Source organism: Lissotriton helveticus, chromosome 6 (genome assembly GCF_964261635.1).
Source record: "Lissotriton helveticus chromosome 6, aLisHel1.1, whole genome shotgun sequence".
NCBI classification, from domain to species: domain Eukaryota; kingdom Metazoa; phylum Chordata; class Amphibia; order Caudata; family Salamandridae; genus Lissotriton; species Lissotriton helveticus.
The window spans coordinates 949,181,900-949,201,952 of NC_136067.1; the positions used below are offsets into that span (position 1 = coordinate 949,181,900).

The 20,053-nt window shown below is 46.2% G+C and overlaps 1 protein-coding gene across 1 annotated transcript in view; it reads right to left on the minus strand.

Moving 5' to 3' along the window:
• ACTN2 (actinin alpha 2) overlaps window positions 1-20,053 on the minus strand; it is a 296,075-nt gene that overhangs the window by 163,255 nt on the left and 112,767 nt on the right. The gene's annotated exons all lie outside the window — the stretch shown is intronic.

Sequence of the window (20,053 nt, forward strand, 5' to 3'; positions counted from 1 at the left end):
AGTTGGTGGATGCAGGCTGAGCAGCAGGGAGGCTGCTCCTGGTGGGGCTTTTGTCATCTTTACTTGTTTACTTGAAACCTAACTTGGAACTAAGCTTTATTAAAGCTGGTCACTTAATGTTTGTCTCGTTGTGTGTGTGTGGGTTCAAGGTCATGGTTTGTGTCTAAGGTCTGTATCAGTGTATATTGCACTGTGCAGCCATCTTAGGGGAGGTCATGGGGTGGTATATTCTGTCCTGAGGTGATTTGATACTTCTTGGGGTGTTTAGTGCCTAAGTGCTGTTTAGTTTGGGTGGTGAGTGTTCTATTTGTTTGTGAAGTTGGGGTGGTGAGTGCCCCAGTGCTGTTTATTTAAGGGTGGTGTGTGCCCTATGGAGGTGAGTTTGTGGGGTGGTGAGTACCCCAGTGCTTGTTATTTTTTAGGGTGGATAGTGCCCTACGGTGGTGAGTTTGTGGGGTGGTCAGTGCCCCAGTGCTGTTTATTTTAGGGTGGTGAGTACCCTACGGTGGTGAGTTTGTGGGGTTGTCAGTGCCCCAGTGCTGTTTATTTTAGGGTGGTGAGTGCCCTACGGTGGTGTGTTTATGGGGTGGTCAGTGCCACAGTGCTGTTTATTTTAGGGTGATAAGTGCCCTTCGGTGGTGAGTTTGTGGGGTGGTGAGTACCCCAGTGCTAATTATTTTTTTAGAGTGGATAGTGCTCTACGGTGGTGAGTTTGTGGGGTGGTGAGTGCCCCAGTGCTGTTTATTTAGGGTGGTGAGTGTCCTACGTTGGTGAGTTTGGTTAGTTTGTGGGTTGGTATTATTTCACAGTTATGGGGTGGTGTGTGCCCCGGTTTTATTTCACCGCTCTGTATGTTTGGTGAGGTGTGTTTTTTTTGTTCCCCTAAGGGAGGGGGATGGGGTTAATCTCCATTAGTGTATTTATTGGGGGATGGGGGTTAATCTCTATCAGTGTTTTATTTTTCGTAATTGGTCAATTCCATAATTTTCATGCATGTATTGGTGGAATAATTCCATTATTTCTGAAGTTTTATATTTATTGATGTTTTCAATTTCTCCTCATCATTTTTATTTTATGCATGTATATTGTGGATTGCTTCCATTCCTTCTTACGTAATGTATTTAATGATGTTTCAATTTATGTGCATCATTTCTGCTTTTAGTTATCCCAAAGGAAGGGTGATAAGTTATAACTTACTTGTCTCTTCCCTACTGTTCAGCCAGAGTGAGTGATGGTGTACTGGATGATGTTTGGAATGTTGGATGTGTGTGATGTCACGGGATGCTTGGGGTCTGGAGCTGTGTGGAGTGGCAGTTGGTGGATGGAGGCTGCTCCAGGTGGGGCTTCTGTCATCTTTACTTATTTGCTTGAAACCTAACTTGGAACTAAGCTTTATTAAATCCAGCTTGTTATATATACCTGGCTCAAGGACTTCGTTATTTACAACAGTGTAGTAAGTATAATCCTGTGAAAAGCCGCAGCACATAGTTTGCATCACAATGTCAATCCGACTAGAGGGTTCTCTGATTGAAGAACTATTAGTGACATGCTGTAGCACGACAATGGTAATTCATTTGATGGAGTATCACCCGGTGAGAGTCATACCAAGGGGGAAGTCTAGTTACCATTGGTATTCAAGAGATTACACTTATATCCTTCTGTAAATCATGGCCTGTGAGTTATCCTAGAAAAGAGTATTTTAAGGTCAATTGAGTTAATTTAATTTATTACTTTGGAAACTTACCACATGCATTTGATAGAAAATGCACCATCTAACAGCCATTGTGTTATCATGTATTGTTGACTTCTAATCCAATCATTCTCTAGTAAAATTAGACACTGGGTATTATTGATTGTGCTTGCATGTGACAAATAGGGCAAAATAATCCGGATCATAAGTATACACAAGCGTTGCCAGCATAACCACATCTAAGCTATGCATAAAATGCATAGATAATTCTTCAGAGTGCACATGTTGGAGTAATGCATGCTTAGATGAAGAGCTGCCTTAGTCATGTCTAAATCTGTTTATTATGAAAGGCGCTACATGTGTTATTGTTGGCAATATGAGTAATATTTTTCTATTTCTACTTTTACGTCTGGCTAAATACAGCCTTTACGCACTCTGTCAACGCAATGTACATAAAACAGGTGGAGTTCTCTGCAAGCACATATTCAAATGTTTGCAAGAAACATGTGTTTAGTGTTTTCCATAACCCACAAACATCATGGCACTGAATGCAGAGGGACCCTAACTAACACACTGTACTCTAAAATAGGGAAATAAGCCTTCTGGGCTCCACTCTACATACACCAAGCCACCGCACCTGATAGTGTTATGGGTATACATATGCATCCTGATTTACTGTTTCCTAGGCAGACTAACCTACTGCAGAAAACATTACACACTACTGCATCAAGGGGACACTCTCCCACCACAGAACTTTGCTTCTTAGGGTCTCTACACCACCACATTGTGTCCTGTGGACACTAGTCCACTATACGTCATTCTCGGGACACTGATCCATCACATTATTATAACTGCACACCTGCACCACAATGCATCCTACGGACACTAAGGACAGCGTTCACAAGTGGGCAGTAAGACACCACCGGCCAAAATTGAATGGTGACCCTAACACTTGCCTGCCACATAAGCTGTCTACTTTAGAGGTCAGAGAATGGAGAGTTTCCCAAAATCAGAGCCACAGCTGACTCCATCAGTCGGAAAACAATGTTACTGGGTCACCTACCAATGTAAGAGTTGTCAAAGGGTCCTACCTACTTAGAGTGGTTGCCCCAACTCAGTATTCCGTCATTTTAGGAAAATGCTCAACTTCATTTAGGTGCTGTGAGAAAATTCTCACCAAAAATGGAGTGACCCTGGTTTCCTGACACCCCACGTATATATCAAGTTCACAAACTATTCAGGGTTTTTGAAAGGCATGATTGCATTGTTTGTTGTTAGCTTAAGTGAACCTCTAGGTACCGTTCTTTCTTTACTTGAAAGGAAAATCCTCAAACGCCAGGGGCATGAGATTTTGTTTCTGAAAAACACCTGCGCTGTGGGTATCTCTCTTCAGGAAAAAAAGGAATTGGTGGTAGGTCTGAAATGCCATGAGTGAGCTGTTGTTACTATTGGTTTCCCAAAGCAACTCCTTTTATGATGGCGGATGCCACCTGGGGGAAAAGCCCACTACTAGCCCTGCACAAAAATGTAAATGAGACACCCCTGACCTTAAATGACCCCTTAAACGAATCCATTACACTGCCAATCACGGTAAACTGTGTCCTACACTCATTGACCCAACATTCTATGTTAAATCATAGTGGCACTAATGCAATACATTTTCCTGCATCAAAGTGACGCTCATAAAAGCACTGTCTCATTGTATTCCTTCTTAGAGCCAGTAACCTGTCATAATGCAATGTATCTAGTGACATGTGCCCACCATGTACCCACCATATTATGCTGCATCCTATGAACAGAAACTCACCACACTGCACCTCAGAGAAAGCCCACCAAACACCACTGCATCCTAGGGATCCTTATCTGCCAAAATGCCAAAAGGGAAACTTATCCAGACGACTTCAATGCATTCTAAAGGAATTAAGGAACCACAGTGGAACTAGCCCACCACACTGCAGTCTAGAGGTACTAACCAACCACACTGTACCATAAAGCGCTCTCAGGATACTAACCTACCATGCCACACTATACCTTAGGGACACTAATCCACCACACTGAACTGCCTCCAGGAGCACTAACTCACCAGGCTACACTGCAAAGCTACTGCAATCCATTCTAGCCGCTTCCCAAAGCCCCCCAAGATTGAGGGCAATAAAACTCAACACTTTGTCCAAGGGAAGCTGACTGGTCACCATTCACAGCATTCAATGGTCACCAAGGCACACATTGTACTGCATTAAAGGTAGACTATCCCATCCTACCACACTCTAGCCTAAGGATACTACGCCATTATCTAGCAACGAATCCTAACAATAAAAACCCATCATGTTTAACTGTATCATTGTGACACTAACCTCTTACATTGTACGAGGGCACCACACTGTGAATTGGGACAACAATCCACCCTATCAAATATGCCAATGTTAGAGTGAGTGATGGTTATTTAAATAAATGAGTGATGGTTATTTAAAGAAATGAGTGAGGGTTATTTAAAGAAAAGGGTTCTTTTCCCTTTCCACCCTAAAATAGCGGGTGTGTTATCACCCGACATACCACTGGTCCTACTGTAGCTTCCGAGGGTGTGCTACTAAATTGGAGGATTTTCAGTTCCTTTCAAACTGTAAATGAGACTACAAATCACCACAGTGTGTTCCAACCCATCACACTGCATTGCATCCTAGGGAAGGTAACTCACCCCTTGACACGGTTCCACTACCTAGCTCTGCTTTCTTGCTCTGCATTCTTGGAACACTAACCTTCCACACTGCATCCAAGACTGCCAAACTCTATGATAGGGACAACAAAACCCCAAATTGCAATGTTAGGGCAATAAGCCATTGCATTTATTCCCTGGGGAAGTAACCTGCCTTACTGTGCTGCAATTGCAGCAGTGTACTGTATAATAGGAACATTATCCATTACTTTCTACATTGTAAAAGGTACATAAACCTGTTACCCTGAACTATGCGCTGTTGTCACCAACTGCGCACTAGGGACTCTAACATGGCATGCACAAATCTATCCTATGCCTCTAGCCTGCCACGTCACATCCTATGGGCTGTAACCCACCACAGTTCACTGCAAATTAGTGACACAAGTCCATTACACATGGAACTACCTCCTACAGGCAATAATCTACACTTTAAACACTTTGGTCACTAACATGACTAAATGTAATCTTGGGACATTAACTCAAAACACAACACTTCATGATAAGGACGCTAACCAACCACCCTGCTCTACATCCTACGGCCGCTACACTATCATGGTGCATCCTAGGGACACTAATCCACATATCTGCATCCTAGGGAAATTCATGCACATGCACAACTTTAAATCCTACGGATACTAATTTATGAAGTTACACTGCACCCCTGTGGCACAATCACATCATAGTGAATTGCATCCTAAGAACACCAGACCTCCACATTGTACTCTACTCCACCACGCTGCACTACATGCTAGGAACATTAACAATCTAGGGTCACTAACCCTCCACAGATCATTGCATCCTGGATAATGTAACCAAATACACGTCACTGCATTTTAGGGATACTAGACCAATACACTGTGCTGAAGCGTGATGACAATGACCATTAACACTGACTTGAATTTTAGTGACACTGATGGAACACAAATCACTGTATCTCGGTGACCCTAATCCATCACCGGCGTGACACTAACCAACTACTTTGCACTGGATCCTAGGGACTCTGATACTTTTTACTAAATGCCATCATTGAGTCACTACCTCACCACTCTACAGTGCACAGCAGTAACACCACTGTGTGTCATCCTGGGAACATTAATCCATTACACTGCCTCTTGGTGATGCTAATCACCACAATGTATTGCATCGTGGACAAACTATCACTCAACAGTATATAGTATATAGTGTGGAAGCGACCACATCACATTTTAATGAACCCCAGTAACAATAATCCACCACACTGCATCCTAAAGGCGTCCTGCCAAAGAACACTGCATTTTTTGGACCCTTGCCCCTTAAACTACCATCGGAACACTAGTACACCATACTTAAAGGCATCCTAGGGACACTCACCTCCACACCAAACAGAATCCTAGGGGCACAAGCCAAACACGTTGCACTGCTCCCCAGTGGTACAAAATACCACAAAACATTTAGGAGACTTGCCCACAATACTTTGCTACTGTGAACGGGATGCGGTTCCTACCTCGGGTGACCCGTCGCTCCCCTCGAGGTCCCGAGCCTCGCGGACCGATCCGCCAGCGTCCCTGGCAACCCGGACTCCATGTTCTTCTCCCTCCTTGCAGGACCCGACCCGTAAGGACGTGACACCGGAAGGACTCCCGAGTGACCCCGGAAGTCCCGCCCCCTACCCGACGACGGAAGAAGAAAAAGCAGGAAGAGAAGGCGGCGAGTTGCGTGGTGAGCCCGGCTTGTGGCAGAAGACGGACAGCAGCGCCCCTGGAAAGCCTAACAGAGAAAACGGAGAAGACGACGAGGTCTGGACCGAGGACTGGTGGAGTCCGGTGGAGGACACTGGAGAGCGGCCGTAACTCAAGGGAGAGTTACGGCGGGGCATGTGAGTACCCTGTCTCCTGGCTCCCAGGCGGACCTGTATATTTTGTAATTAGAGAACCCCCTCACTGTGTAGCACCCCTAAGAGCACTATATATGTGTATATACCACGGGCCGAGTCACATAAAGCAAGGAACCCCACTCTGGAACCCTCACTTAGTCCACCTTCTTCCTTCCCGCTCGGATACCCTCCCATCTTCTTCCCTACCGTCCCCTTCCTCACTCTCGCTTTGACCTCCACACACCTATGGTGATTGGTGACAGCATTCAGCTAGTCCCGTGCTTAAGAACTAACCGCCCTGTTCTCTCTCCCCTTCACTCCGAGGACCACCGGACCGGCAAAGAGAAGAAGAATCAACCCTACACCCAGAGGCGTCGCTCAAGACCCTTCCAGAACCATCCCTCACCCGAAGACAAGAACCCGGAACACCACCTTCATCCCTACCCTCTGCTTCTTTTTCACGACCATAACTGTGTACTGTAATAAAGACTGCTAAGTCATAGCACACTATATACGGCCTCCACGCCTGTTATTCCGGCCCGCACACCCCCCACGTCTACAGTTGGTGTCAGAAGTGGGATTGCCCGGAAGCATGGAGGCCGCCGTAAAGAAACTCGCCGAGACCCAGGAACAGCTCGGGAAGATGATGGAGCAGTTCCTCAAAACCGCCGAAGACGACCGAGGCCAGTTGCATGACGTATTGAAGGGGCAGGGGGCGGCCCAGGACCAGGCTATGGGAAAACTCACCGATGTACTAGGTCACCAAAGACCGATCACCTCCCTCCCCTCCGTGGTCCTCCAAAAGTACGTCCCGGGAGAAGACCCGGACTTCTTTTTTACTAACTTTGAACGGCTGGCTCAAGCCGCTGCCTGGCCCCCTGACCGCTGGAGACACTATCTAGGTCCGCTACTTACCGGTGAATTACAAGCTGCGTACCAACAGGCCAATGTACAGGGCCAAACACCTTATGCTGATATCAAAACCTGCATCCTGGAACGTCTAGGCATAGACGATGAAACCTACAGGGTGAAGCTGCGTCAAGCAAAAGAAGGACCCCAAGAAACACCAAGAGCACTGTCCTTCCGAATCCGGGATCTGGCCGATCGCTGGTTGCGATCCGCCTCCGCCACAAAAGAAGATATCCTCTCCAAAATATATTTGGAACAGTTCCTGGCATCCCTTCAGCCATCTACCCAAAAATGGGTTCGCCAACACGCCCGTCTCACCTTGGAGAGTGCGGTAGAGATCGCCAGCGCCTACAGCCGCGCCCAAGACTTTCAGAGGCCAAAGGAGGAACATTCACACCGTCCCCAAGCTCATAACCTGACCCGAACACCGAGACCTCCCCTACCCAAGAAACCGGAGCCACTCCCTTTGTTCCCGTACCCTCTTATGCCACGGGCACCCCCACCCGGTCCTCAGTGCTATCACTGTGGGTGATATGGGCACGTCGCCCGAGTGTGTCCCCAGAAAGACAAACCGATGGAGGTGGGCCTCGCCCGGAACTTTGTGTGCATCGCTGCAGAACCGAACCCTCCTCGATTCCACTGCCCGGTACGGATCAACGGACACCCTGTTCTAGCCCTTGCGGATACTGGCTGCAGACAAAGTGTGCTCCGTCCCCAGGAGCTGCCAAACCCTGTGGGACCTGTGACCGGTACGGTAGCCATCCAGTGCGTTCACGGCGACACAAAACTATACCCCACCGCCCGGGTTCGGGTTCAACACCCTACGGATCAGGGTACCACACTAACTGTTGGCCTTATTCCAAACCTCCCGGAGCAGGTAATACTGGGCAGCGACTACTCTGGCCTACCCCGTCTCCTACGTGAGACCACCGACTCCCTAGAAAAATGGTGGTTAGAAGCCCCGTTTCCACACAACCAACCCGGTCCAGAAGCCCCAGACAAGCCCCACAAATCGAAAAGCCAAAAGAAGAAAGAGAAGAGGAACTATGCCACTGTCTTTCCTATCCGAGCGGAAGAACACCCCAGGGAAACCGACGTGGAATTCCGCGCTGCCCAACAGGAGGATCCCGTCCTTCAAGATGCCTGGGGACGGGCACTGGACAACGAAGATCCCTTACAAGTAGGTCCCTATTTCTTTAATAAGAATGGCCTTTTATACCGGAAGACAGGGGCAGAACAAACACCACAGCTGATAATCCCGAGACCCTTCAGAGACAAGGTGTTGTTTCTCGCCCATAGTCACCTGCTGGGAGGCCACTTTAGTGACGAGAAGACAGGAAAGGCCATCTTGGACAAATTCTATTGGCCCGGTGTATACCAACAAATAAAACAGTATTGCCGTGCATGTCCGGTCTGCCAAAAGACTAGCAGGTACCGACCTCCCAGAGTACCCCTACAGCCTCTACCCCTCATTGATATACCTTTCAGTAGAGTAGGGATGGACATCATAGGCCCCCTGTTGCCCTCCAGGAGCGGTTGTCTATACGCTCTAGTACTGGTCGACTACGCCACCCGCTTTCCGGAAGCCGTTCCCTAAGACAACACACCACCCAGAACATAGCCAAAGCCCTGATCTCGGTTTTCTCAAGGGTAGGCTTCCCTAGGGAAATACTAACCGACCAGGGGACTCCCTTCGTGTCCACCCTTATGAGACAGGTGTGTTCCCGATTGGGTATTAAACAGATAAGGACCGCAGCATACCACCCCCAGACCGATGGGCTGGTTGAGCGGTATAACGCCACCCTAAAGACTACACTGAAAAAGCTGTTGGCCCTTGAGAGCAGGAGGTGGGAGGAGATGCTACCCCTAGCTCTATTTGCAATCCGCTGCAAGGTTCAGAGCAGCACGGGTTACTCGCCCTATGAGCTCTTATATGGGCGACCCCCACGGACTTTGTTAGATATGGCCAAAGAGGCCTGGGAGGCCGAACCAGACCGAATCCGGCCTCTCCCCGAGTATGTAGAAAACCTAAAGACCCATTTAGGACAAATACGGCCAATTGTGAGGCAGAACCTGGTAACCGCACAAGCCAATCAAAAGCACCAGTACGATAAAGGCACCAAACCACGGTCTTTTGCCCCAGGGGACCTCGTCCTTCTCCTGATCCCATCCTCGGATCACAAATTACTAAGTCAATGGCAGGGCCCATTTCCTATCCTTTGACAAGTAACGCCAGTCACCTATGAGGTGGAAACCGACCCTAACAGACATATCTCCCAGATCTACCACATAAACCTGCTGAAACCCTGGGTTGGCCCTCTACCCGTACTGGTTGGCACAGAACCAGAATCGGTTTTGTCTTATGAGGTGTGCATGGATCCGGATCTGCCCGAAAACCAAAAACAGGATCTACGGACGTCCTTGAGTCCACTACAAAAGATCTTCTCCTCCTACCCGGGTCGCACCTCTGTAATCGAACATGCCATCACAACCGAGCCCGGAAAAACGGTGCGCCAACGACCCTATCGGGTCCCTGAAGCCCGTAGAGCCATCATACAAGAATAAATAGTACAGATGATGCGCCTGGGCGTCATAGAGACGTCCATCAGTAGCTGGAATTCCCCCATTGTACTAGTCCCTAAACCGGACGGGTCTATCCGGTTTTGTATTGACTTTCGAGAGGTGAATAAAATCTCCTCCTTTGATACATACCCCCTCCCTCGTGTTGACGAGATGATCGAACGGATAGGGAAGGCGAAATACATCAGTACGCTGGACCTCTGTAAGGGGTACAGGCAGATCCCGTTGAGAGAGGAGGATAAGAAGAAGACAGCCTTTTCTACCCCCGATGGACTGTATCAGTTCACCATGATGCCCTTCGGCCTTCACGGTGCTCCCGCTACTTTCCAAAGAGCCATGGTCCCAATATTTAAAAAGGGATCCCCACTGCTACCAGCCAACTATCGTCCCATCAGCCTTATCGACGTATCTCAGAAGCTCTTCGGTAGGCTGATGCTGGACCGGCTCCAAAATTGGCTGGAGGACATGGATACCCTGAGCCCGTACCAGGCGGGATTCAGGAGGGGGGTCTCCACAGTGGATCAGATATTTAGACTGAATCTCATGTACTGGAGGACTGCACTGGTCGAGGGCGGCGCGCTGTACACGGTTTTCGTGGATCTGCGCGCCGCCTTCAACCTGGTCCCTAGACCGAAATTGTGGAGGGTTATGGCGGAGCTGGGCGTCCCAGAAGACATTCTGGCAGTCCTGATGAAATTACACCATAATAACTTTGCACGTGTCAGGTGTGGGAGAAGCGGTAAATTAACCGAAAGATTCCCCGTTCGCAGAGGGGTGAGGCAGGGTTGTGTGCTTGCACCGACCCTGTTCTGCCTCTTTGTGAACGGGGTGATCGAGCACCTGACAAGGATAGCCAACATCGACGCCCCGAAACTGTGCGGCAGCAGGGTGCCCGCAATAATGTTTGCGGATGACACCCTGCTGCTGTCCAGATCGCCAATGGGCATCCAGCGAGTGTTAGATGGCTTTCTGGATTTCTGCGCAGCAAGGGGACTCGAAGTAAACCCCCAGAAAACTAAATTTATGATTTTAAACCCCGTGCCCTCCAATCGCCCTAATCCCATGCTAGGTCCGGTAAGCTTGGAAAGGGTGTACACATTTGAGTACCTGGGGATGACATTGATTCAACATCTGACATGGGGGGTACACCAAACAAAAGCTAACATGAAACTATCTCAGAAGGCGGGGGGCATTCTAAGAATGGCCAGTAAGTCATCCCATCGCCCACTAGGCCCTGCATTGCAGATTTACAAAGTTCAGGCAAGGGGGGCAGTCACTTACGGGGGTGAGCTCTGGGGCCACTTACAATCACAAAGCCTCCTAATTACAGAAAATAAATTCCTTAGGCAGCTGACAGCTCTCCCCCAGGCACGCCATTACTACCCCTGAGATTGGATCTGGGCGTGAGGCCTATTACCGAGGAGCTTGGCCTCAAACCGCTAACTTTTTGGCGTCGCCTCTGGAGTAGCCAAGATCTTACTATTTACAGAACTGAGCTCCAGGAATTTTTAACATTACCTAAAGCTTCCAACACGCCCTGGCTAACTTACATCAAGAGGATTTGTGAAACTCTCAGAATGCCAGAACTGTGGTTGGACCCGGAAAATGCCTGTACCAGAATCCCAAGGAAAATGCTGTCCAGAGCATATTATGACCACATGCTTGCTCGGGCTCTGGAGGGCACTTGTGAGGGATCCTTATCATCCCAGTTTATTAAAAATAAGGACTCCTACAATCTGGAAGCTGTTTTGAACGATATAACTCCGCCCCTAACAAGAAAGTTATTCCTACAGTGGAGGTACGGGACTCTTCCCCTCGGGTCCTTTACAAAAACATGGTCCGGCGAGTCCGGAAAAGGGACATGCCCGGTATGTGCCCAGTCTGAGGAGAACGAGGTTCATGTAGTATTCATATGCGGAGCTTACAGGAAAAGCAGAAAATACTGGCTTGTCCCCGTCCTTAAAAATCTGGGATTCAGAACAGTGTTACCCGCATATAGAGTTCTAAAAACGGACTTATCCCCATTGATTGTCTATTCCATGGCTAAATTTCTAACTGCAATGTGGCATGTTCGCTTTAGACTGGTAAAGGGAGGTGGAGTCTCTCAATAATTTTTGTTCCCCTCGATTAATTGAAATTGTTCTTAAAGTTGATTTTAACCATCAATGCATTTTAGAATAACGACATGTTTTTTCTTTTTTTTCGTTTCTTTTCTGTTATTTGGGTTTTAAACAATGTGAGATAATTTGTACATCTTTTATGATCAATCGATCGAAATAAAGATTTGAAACTGAATTGAGTTCTCTTAAAAATCTGGCATGGATCCGGCCTTCTGGGACCGACTTAGGAGGAACCTGCTGTGGGATGACACATTTTTTTACATCTTGTAGGAAGCTGGGGACGCCACCTGCTACTTCTAAGGAATGGACACACAATAACGCCAACAAAAACAGAGGGAAATTAACGAGAGCTACCATGTGTAGCATTTAGGATGCAATGGACCTCTGGGGTTCTTTTACAATTCAGAAAAGAAGCTTCATTTGAAGCGTAATGGGCTGAAATGACAAGGCCAGTGGTGCAGTTTGGGAATAGGTGAAAGCTTCACCCAGCTGCGATGGAGCCAATCTTTTGTGTGCAGAATAATATTAGATGTTTTTTTGCCACAAAGTATATTTCCAGAAAAGTCACATTGATGAAAGTCTGAAAGTGGGAAGCCGTGGAATTTTAATAGTATTGGCTACAATTGGTTAGGCTTCATCGCTAATTGAAAACCGGTCAACCTATTAAAATGCATGCAATTAAAGAAAAGAGAAGAAAGACATCCCTGCCTGTCGCTGCACTGAAGAATTCCTACTTTTCTGCATGTGGAGGAGAGAAAATTGGCCCCTGGCTCTATCTTGGACTTCTCCTCCATATTTCTCCAGGGCTTGTTGTGCCAGTCTCTTGCTAACCCATGGGATCTGCAACTGAGGTCCACTTTCCCGAGTGGAACTTTAGTCCTGTGACTGAAGACTGCAGAAAGTCTAGGAACAGAAGCAGCTGCTGTCTGTCTGGAAGCACACCAGTGGACCTGTTGCAATTGGACAGTTTTTATCCCAGCCCCTGTGAAGTTTTTCTCTCCGGCTACAGGATGCAGAGGGGCCAGAGCACAGAGGAAGCTGTTGCCTGCTGTAGAGTCTTTCAGTCTACTAATTCGAACTTGACATTGTGCTCTGAACAAGAAAATAAAGCTGTGCAAGGAGTTTTATTAAGGTAGTAGAGCTGCAAGATTATTTACAGAAAACAGAAGAGGAACTGAATAATGTGTCCATGCTGCCTGAAAACGAAATATTCTTTGCAGCTTCAGGTTAGTGTTTTTTTCTCTGGAGCATTCCCCCGATGTATCCAACATGGCTATTCCCTTCTGAGCACCTGTGATTTGCATTACAAACTGGTGAACAAGGTTCTAGGTCCCAGATAAGCATGCTAAAGAGATTCAAATTAGCCTGATAGAAGCTTAAACTGCCAGATGACATCTCCTCCAGGCAGTGAAACCGTTGAATAGGCTGTGGCTTTCTGGTAGTTAGGATCCCAGAAGTCTATGGCAACGAAAGCAATACAGAAAAAACAGAAGACTTCACCTCTGACGTATAACTCTTGCAGAGACTGTACCACTGCATAAACTTTGGCTCTCGAATAACCACAATCCAGATTGCTCTATCTTTAAAGGTCCACTGCTTAAGGGTATTCAGCGTATCTGGATCCCTTGTGAACTTCGGGAGGCCCAGTACTGGAGTCTTTCTGTGGCTGAAGAAGCATTTTACACTTAAGGGGTTGTTCACAAGCCCCTTGCGCTACCAGTGCGTCACATTTAATATGGAGGATGTTGACCAGTGGCGCAGAGAGTTTGTAAATAAGCCACTTAATTTTTTTGTTAAAAAAAAGTCAAATATAAAAATAAATCATGAACCCTAACTACATGAATAAGGTTCCTAGGTTGAAAACAAAATCCACTGACTGTAGGGTATAAGCTCAAAACGGTTGTTCTCTAATGAGTGTCTTTATTTTTCATCTACTTTTGTGGTATTGTCCTTCGGTTCACAGAACAAATAGATATTCAGGGGACACCCATATTTATCTCAAACAATCCTTACGAGGCATAGCACAGCATGTTTGAAGACTCACTACTGAAGATTTCTCAGGCATCATTTTGAACATGCTTGAATTAAGGTCTTATTGCCAAGCTTGTGTGCTGGGCTTTGAGACTTCAAATTATTGAAAAGAAAGCCCCAATGATCGGCCACTTATCTCTCTTTTCTATACATATAAGGTACAAAAACTTTTGTGCATCTGAAAGTAAATTTGTTAAACTGAAAATGTGGAAGACGGTGGGTTGGAAACTTCACAGGAATTTCTGTGCCCCCAGTCCCTGACCACCCACCTTACCGTCACCTGACTACCAGCAACCAACAACCTCAGAGTGAAGGCTCTCTGTGGTCGGCTGGGAATTACTGTTGAGGCTCATAGAGGGCTTCATGGTGCTGCATGTGATGGAGGCCATCTCTGGAAAGCCCCCTTAAATGTGGAAGGACTGCTGTTCTTCTTTGCTATTGCCAGCATTACTTGTTCTCCTTTCACTCCTGTGCCTGACAATTCCTGAGGGTCTCCATTTACACGCTCTCCTATATCTGTGGTAGGCTGTGCAGCACAGCTGGGATTCAGACCATGGAGCTAGGAAGGCTTTGTGTGTAGTACGTTATGTTATGCAGATTTGTAGAGCACCCTATCATCTAGGAGGGTATCCTGGCGCTGCAAAGGGGTGTCTAGCCAAGCCAATTTAGCGAGACTATGCAAAAAGCCAGCTCTTCAGCTACATGCAGGCCCTATTTCAGACAAAGAAGCTCTGGTAGGGGCTTCCAATTAGGAGCATCACCACCCTTAAACCCTCAGCATGGACGAGGTACTCGAACAAAAGGCTTCCAGTGCTGTGGACAAAGTGCAAGCAATTTTCACAGTGAGTACAACCATTCACCCTTTCTCCTCTTCCCAGTAAAAAGTAGGGGGTCACCTCAGGTTCTTTTCTCAGGCCTGGTAATCAATTACTCGGGACCCTTGGGTCTTGGAAACAGTTCAGGGGTTCAAAATAGACTTCTTACAACTCCCACATCAGAATTAAGTCCATCTCTAGACCAATAGAAAGTGGTGGAGGAAGAGGTGTCATCCGTGTTAAAAAAAGGCACCATAGTAGATGTACCACTGGATCAGAAGGTTGTGTAAGTACTTACTTTCTGGTGGAAAAGACAAAGGTTGGAGATCGGTAATAAATCTTAGAGAGCTGAACAGGTTTCTAATATACGGACGATGGAAGGTATCCTTCTCTTAAAGGATATATTATTGGAAAAAGACTGGTTGCAGAAACTGTACCTCAAAGATGCCTATTTCACTATTCCCATAGCCAAAGAGAGCCAGTTTTAACTCCAATTTTTTTCTCACAAAATCACCTATGGGGTCCACTGAGATTGGATTTGTTTGCAAGCCGACTCACCTTCCAGCTGAATAGGTATTTCAGCTGGATTCCAGACCCGGGTGCACTGGCGGTGAAAGCCTTTCTGCAACCCTGGAAAGGAATGCAGGCGTATGCCTTCCCTCTTTTTGTGAAGATCCAGAGAGTGCTTCAGAAATTCAGACAGGAGATATGCTCTCTGGTTTTGATAACTCCCTTTTGGCAGTCTCAGGCATGGTTTCCAATAATTTCGGAACTTGTCTACGACAAACCCTTTCTTTTACCTACAGGGAAGGGCTCTTAAGAGACATGGATGGAGGTGAACACCCTCTGAAATTGACAGGGACTTTGAACCTTCTTGCCTTGAAGGGATCAGGAGATCTAAGGAGATGTCAGAACTTTCGAGAAGAGCTGAAGAGCTCCTCGAGGAGTCCTGGGCTCCAGGTACCAGCAGGTACCAGCAGTAGATACAATGGAATGTGGAAAAAAATGGGTATGTTGGTGTCTGGAGAGGGACTTGGATCCCTTGGAGGCACTGATAGTTGAAATAGTTAACTTTTTAGTGAACAGTTTGATAAGGGACTTAGATACAGAACGCCTAACTGCTTTTGGATCTGCAATCTTGGCTGGTCATGCTTTGTAAATGGAAGAAGTGTTGGAAAAAAAGTCATGGTGCGTAGAATCCTTAAAAGTATCAGATTAGGAAGACCTCCTAAGCCTAAATACGAGACTCCCTAGGATGTGATTCTGGTTCTAAACGTATTCACTTCTTGGACCAGTAATAGATTTCTGAGTAAATCAATGCTTTCTATGAAGATAGCCTCTTTACTGTGCCTGATTTCTGTGTCATGGTGTGTCAGATGTGAAAGCTTTAGAGGCATGGGGCCGAGTTTATGATGCCCTTGGAGCGAAGTTTGAGATTATTAGTAGGACTAAATCAATGCCTGACTCAATTTTGTATCCCAATTTTTACTTGTGCAAGAGATTGTGTGTGGTGAATTGTATGAAAGAATATGATTCTAGAATGAATGAACATCGGTCAGATGATGTTATTCAACTTCTTGTTTCTTTTGTAAAGTCTTTTAAAGCAATGACTTGTGCAACGATAGCATGATGGGTTAAAAGAACTATGCAGCTAGCAGATGTTGACCTTAATACATTTCAAGCCCACTCCCTGAGTGGCGCAATGTATCTAGTCAATCCTTCTAGAAAGGTGGCAAACTAGAGGACATCCTTAGGGCCGCCAATTGCTCAAACTCTATTACATTTGCAAAACATTATTGTAAACCGATTGAGCACATGTCAGATGTGGTTTTGCAAAGTTACCAACATGCACAGGGGCAGCTCCTCCATGTGGGCGGAGGAGCGTCACCCCACTTGCTTCCTCGCAGTGCAAGAAGCAGCAACATAAAATGGTATACCATTTTATGTTAGTGCTTCTTGCACTGCGAGAAAGCAGAAGGGTTTGGTTGGGGGCACATGGGTGGGCGGTCCTGCAACAGGGCAGGAGAGGAGTGGCTATCCCAATCTCACAGGCCTTGACTGTTTGGTCGCCCCTCTCGGGCCGACCAAATCAGTCATGCCCACTCTGCCATTTTCTCCATGTAGGCTGCATGCAGCCTGCATGGAGAAAACAGCCTCCCCATAGACCGATGTGTGGTTGGCGTCCCAGCTAATCACATTGCTGCAATGGCATAGGGGAGGGAAGGGAGGCTGCCTGCTTCCTGCTGCTGCAAGGAGCAGAGACGATGTGGGCCAGATTGGGCGGATAAGGTAAATTATTTTTTTAGAATATAATTAAAATTAAACCAACACCCCCACCCCCTTTGCAACCCACTCCACGTGCAACCCCCAAACCTTTGCCCGTGAGTCATGCCGGCCGCGACTGAACATGCTTAATGGTAGCCTCCAGACCTGTAATGAAATATTGGTTTTCCTAATTTATATGCCAAGAGAATCTGAATTTTTTTAGAATATAATTATATAATAATTTTTTTGAATATAATTAAAATATAATTAAAATATATAATTAAAATTAAACCAACACCCCCACCCCCTTTGCAACCCACTCCACGCGCAACCCCCAAACATTGGCCCGTGAGTCATGCCGGCCGCGACTGAACATGCTTAATGGTAGCCTCCAGACCTGTAATGAAATATTGATTTTCCTAATTTATATGCCAAGAGAATCTGAATTTCATTAAAGACATGGAGGCTAACATTATACCATCCTCCCTTCCCTGTGATGAATAAAGGTTTTGGATAAGGACAAAAAAAAATCAATTCAAATCTAAAGGCGGTTAATGAAATGTAATGTTTTACCAGGTTAACAATTTATATTATATGCATTGTTAACGCGCTTTTTACTTTAGAGCGTCTTGCACTTGTGTCTGTAGGGGATGTTCTAATATTTCCTTTTAATTTCAGATAATTCCTAGTTGTTCGGGCCTACGTGTTTCCATCACCTGGAAGAAGCTACGAACTGAGTGCCTTCCTTCTTGGGTTGTGCAATGCAGCTTCTTTGTTTTCTGAGGAATTCTTGCATTTCCTGTTGCGCCATACTGTTTTGAACTGTTCGTAATACATGATGGAGAAATTTAGTCTGCATTTCAAAGTAGAGCAATTTTTATTGTGATGTAATATTTCAAAGCAGCTGTGTGAAGTTTGCACTAAAGGAATAATGCACAATGTTAGCCTCCGAGTATTTAAACAAATTTTAGCATAATAATTAGGAGAATCACGATTCCTGAGGGTCTCCATTTACATGCTCTGATATATATGTGGTAGGCTGTGCAGTACAGCTGGGTTTCAGACCATGGAGCTGGGACTGCTTTGTGTATAGTACATTATGTAATGTTATGCAGATTTGTAGAGCGCATTATCATCTGGGAGGGTATCCTGGCGCTGCGCAGGGGTAAGCCTAGCCTAACCAATTTAGTCAGACTACTCAAAAAGCCAGGTCTCCATCTTCGTGCTGAACTGTGTGTAGCGGCAGCTCATTTCACGCTTTAGGAGAGATATAGGAGAAGGCTTGAACGCCGGATCTGGTTTTACATATGTGTGGACTTGTGCAAGTAGGAGTCCGGATGAGCGGAGGTGTCTGGAAGGTTTGCGAAAGCAGATGCTACTGCTGAGGTATGCTGGGCCAGTGTTGTGTAATTCCTAGAAAGTGTAGGTGAGGAGTTTGAACTGTGCTTGTTTGTGTATCTGAGGTTGTGGAGCTCCTTCAGATGTGGAGTGATGTGAGTCCAGAGTGGGAGGCTGAGAGTGACACTGGCCGCCGAGTTCTGAATGGTCTGCAGCCTTCTGATGAGTTTTTTGTTAATCCCAGTAGAAGGTGTTCCTATAGTCGAGCTTGCTTGTGACGACAGAATGTGTGACAGTTTTCCAGGTGCTAACTCAGAGCCATTTGAAAATATTCCTCAGCATCTTTAGGGTACGGAAGCATCAGGCGTTGACGGCGTAGACTTGGGCAATCATGTCAAGTTTGTTGTTGATGACTATCCAGAGGTTCTTGGCATGGGTGGTAGGGGTGAGTATCAGTCCAAGCTCTGTTGTCACCTTTTTCAGGTGTATCAGCTCAGTGATTGGTTGTCTCTGCTCTGGGGGAAGCTGCCACTGCTGCAGGAGTGGACCATAGCAATATGATATCCGGAGTCTCCTGCAATCTCTGAAGGCAGCCAAACCCTTAGATTACTGAAACAACTAGCCTTCTTACCTATATTATTTTTCTATTTACACAGAAATATATGAAGCAAAGAGAAGTGGCTAAGTTTGGGAAAGTGACCGTCCTTCCATATAATTTGGCTATTCAATCAGGTCTCCTCTTCTAGTTTTTGCACCATCCTATCCTCTCACTACCACCGCCCTTCTTAGACTGTATCCTTTCTTCTGGTCTGGTTCTTTCCAATTTCCTTATCTGCAAGTAGGCTGAACACTTTCTTCCTTTCATCAACTTATGCACTGATTTGTTGAGGAAATGTTGTGCCGCTGTGTTTCTGCTCCACTGGAACCCTGCTTGAATTTCCTTGTTCAGACAATGTAGAAAACAAGTGAGACTGTGCAGTGCTGGCAGAAACTCCAAGATGTCAGGAATTTCCCACCTGGCAAAGAATAGGCTATCTATCTGGACATCTGCATCAAGCTGTTTTCGGCCTTCTTTTGGTTGTAAAATCTTCAATGAAGAATTGCCGTTCTTGCTTGATTGTTTACCTTAACCTCAGAAGGTGTAATATAATGAACATTAAAGTGCTTATGTATATGTATTGGAACAATTCTTATGTAAAAATCAGGTACTTGTTTCGGCCTAATCAGGACCTTGAGAAAATTCTTTGCCTTTCTGCCGCTCGAGGCCAGGAAAACGGTGGCAGTGGCCTTAATACTTTCTTGTTTAGACTACTGCAATAGCCTCCTAGTAGGGGTCAATAAATCTACCCTGAAGAAACTGCAGGTGGTTCAACAGGCAGCAGCCAGACTGGTATTGAAACTCCCTCGCAGGGCATCAGCATCAGCTGCTCTGAAAAGTCTTCATTGGTTCCCACTCCACAAAAGAATCTTATTCAAACTTCTCCTTACTGTCTTCAGAGCTGTGCGCCGATTAGGCCCAGTTTTCCTTTCTGCAAGATTTAGGCCTTACACGATAAGGAGGACACTTAGATCTATCTCCTCTAACCTCCTTAAAATACCTGACTTCAAACTTAAAACAAGGGGAGGGAAGTCGGCGACTGTGTTAGGGGCAAAGGCCTGGAATCTCATGCCTTTTATGTTAAGATCAATAGAATTGGAAGAACAGTTCAGAAAGGCACTAAAAACATGGTTGTATGGAAC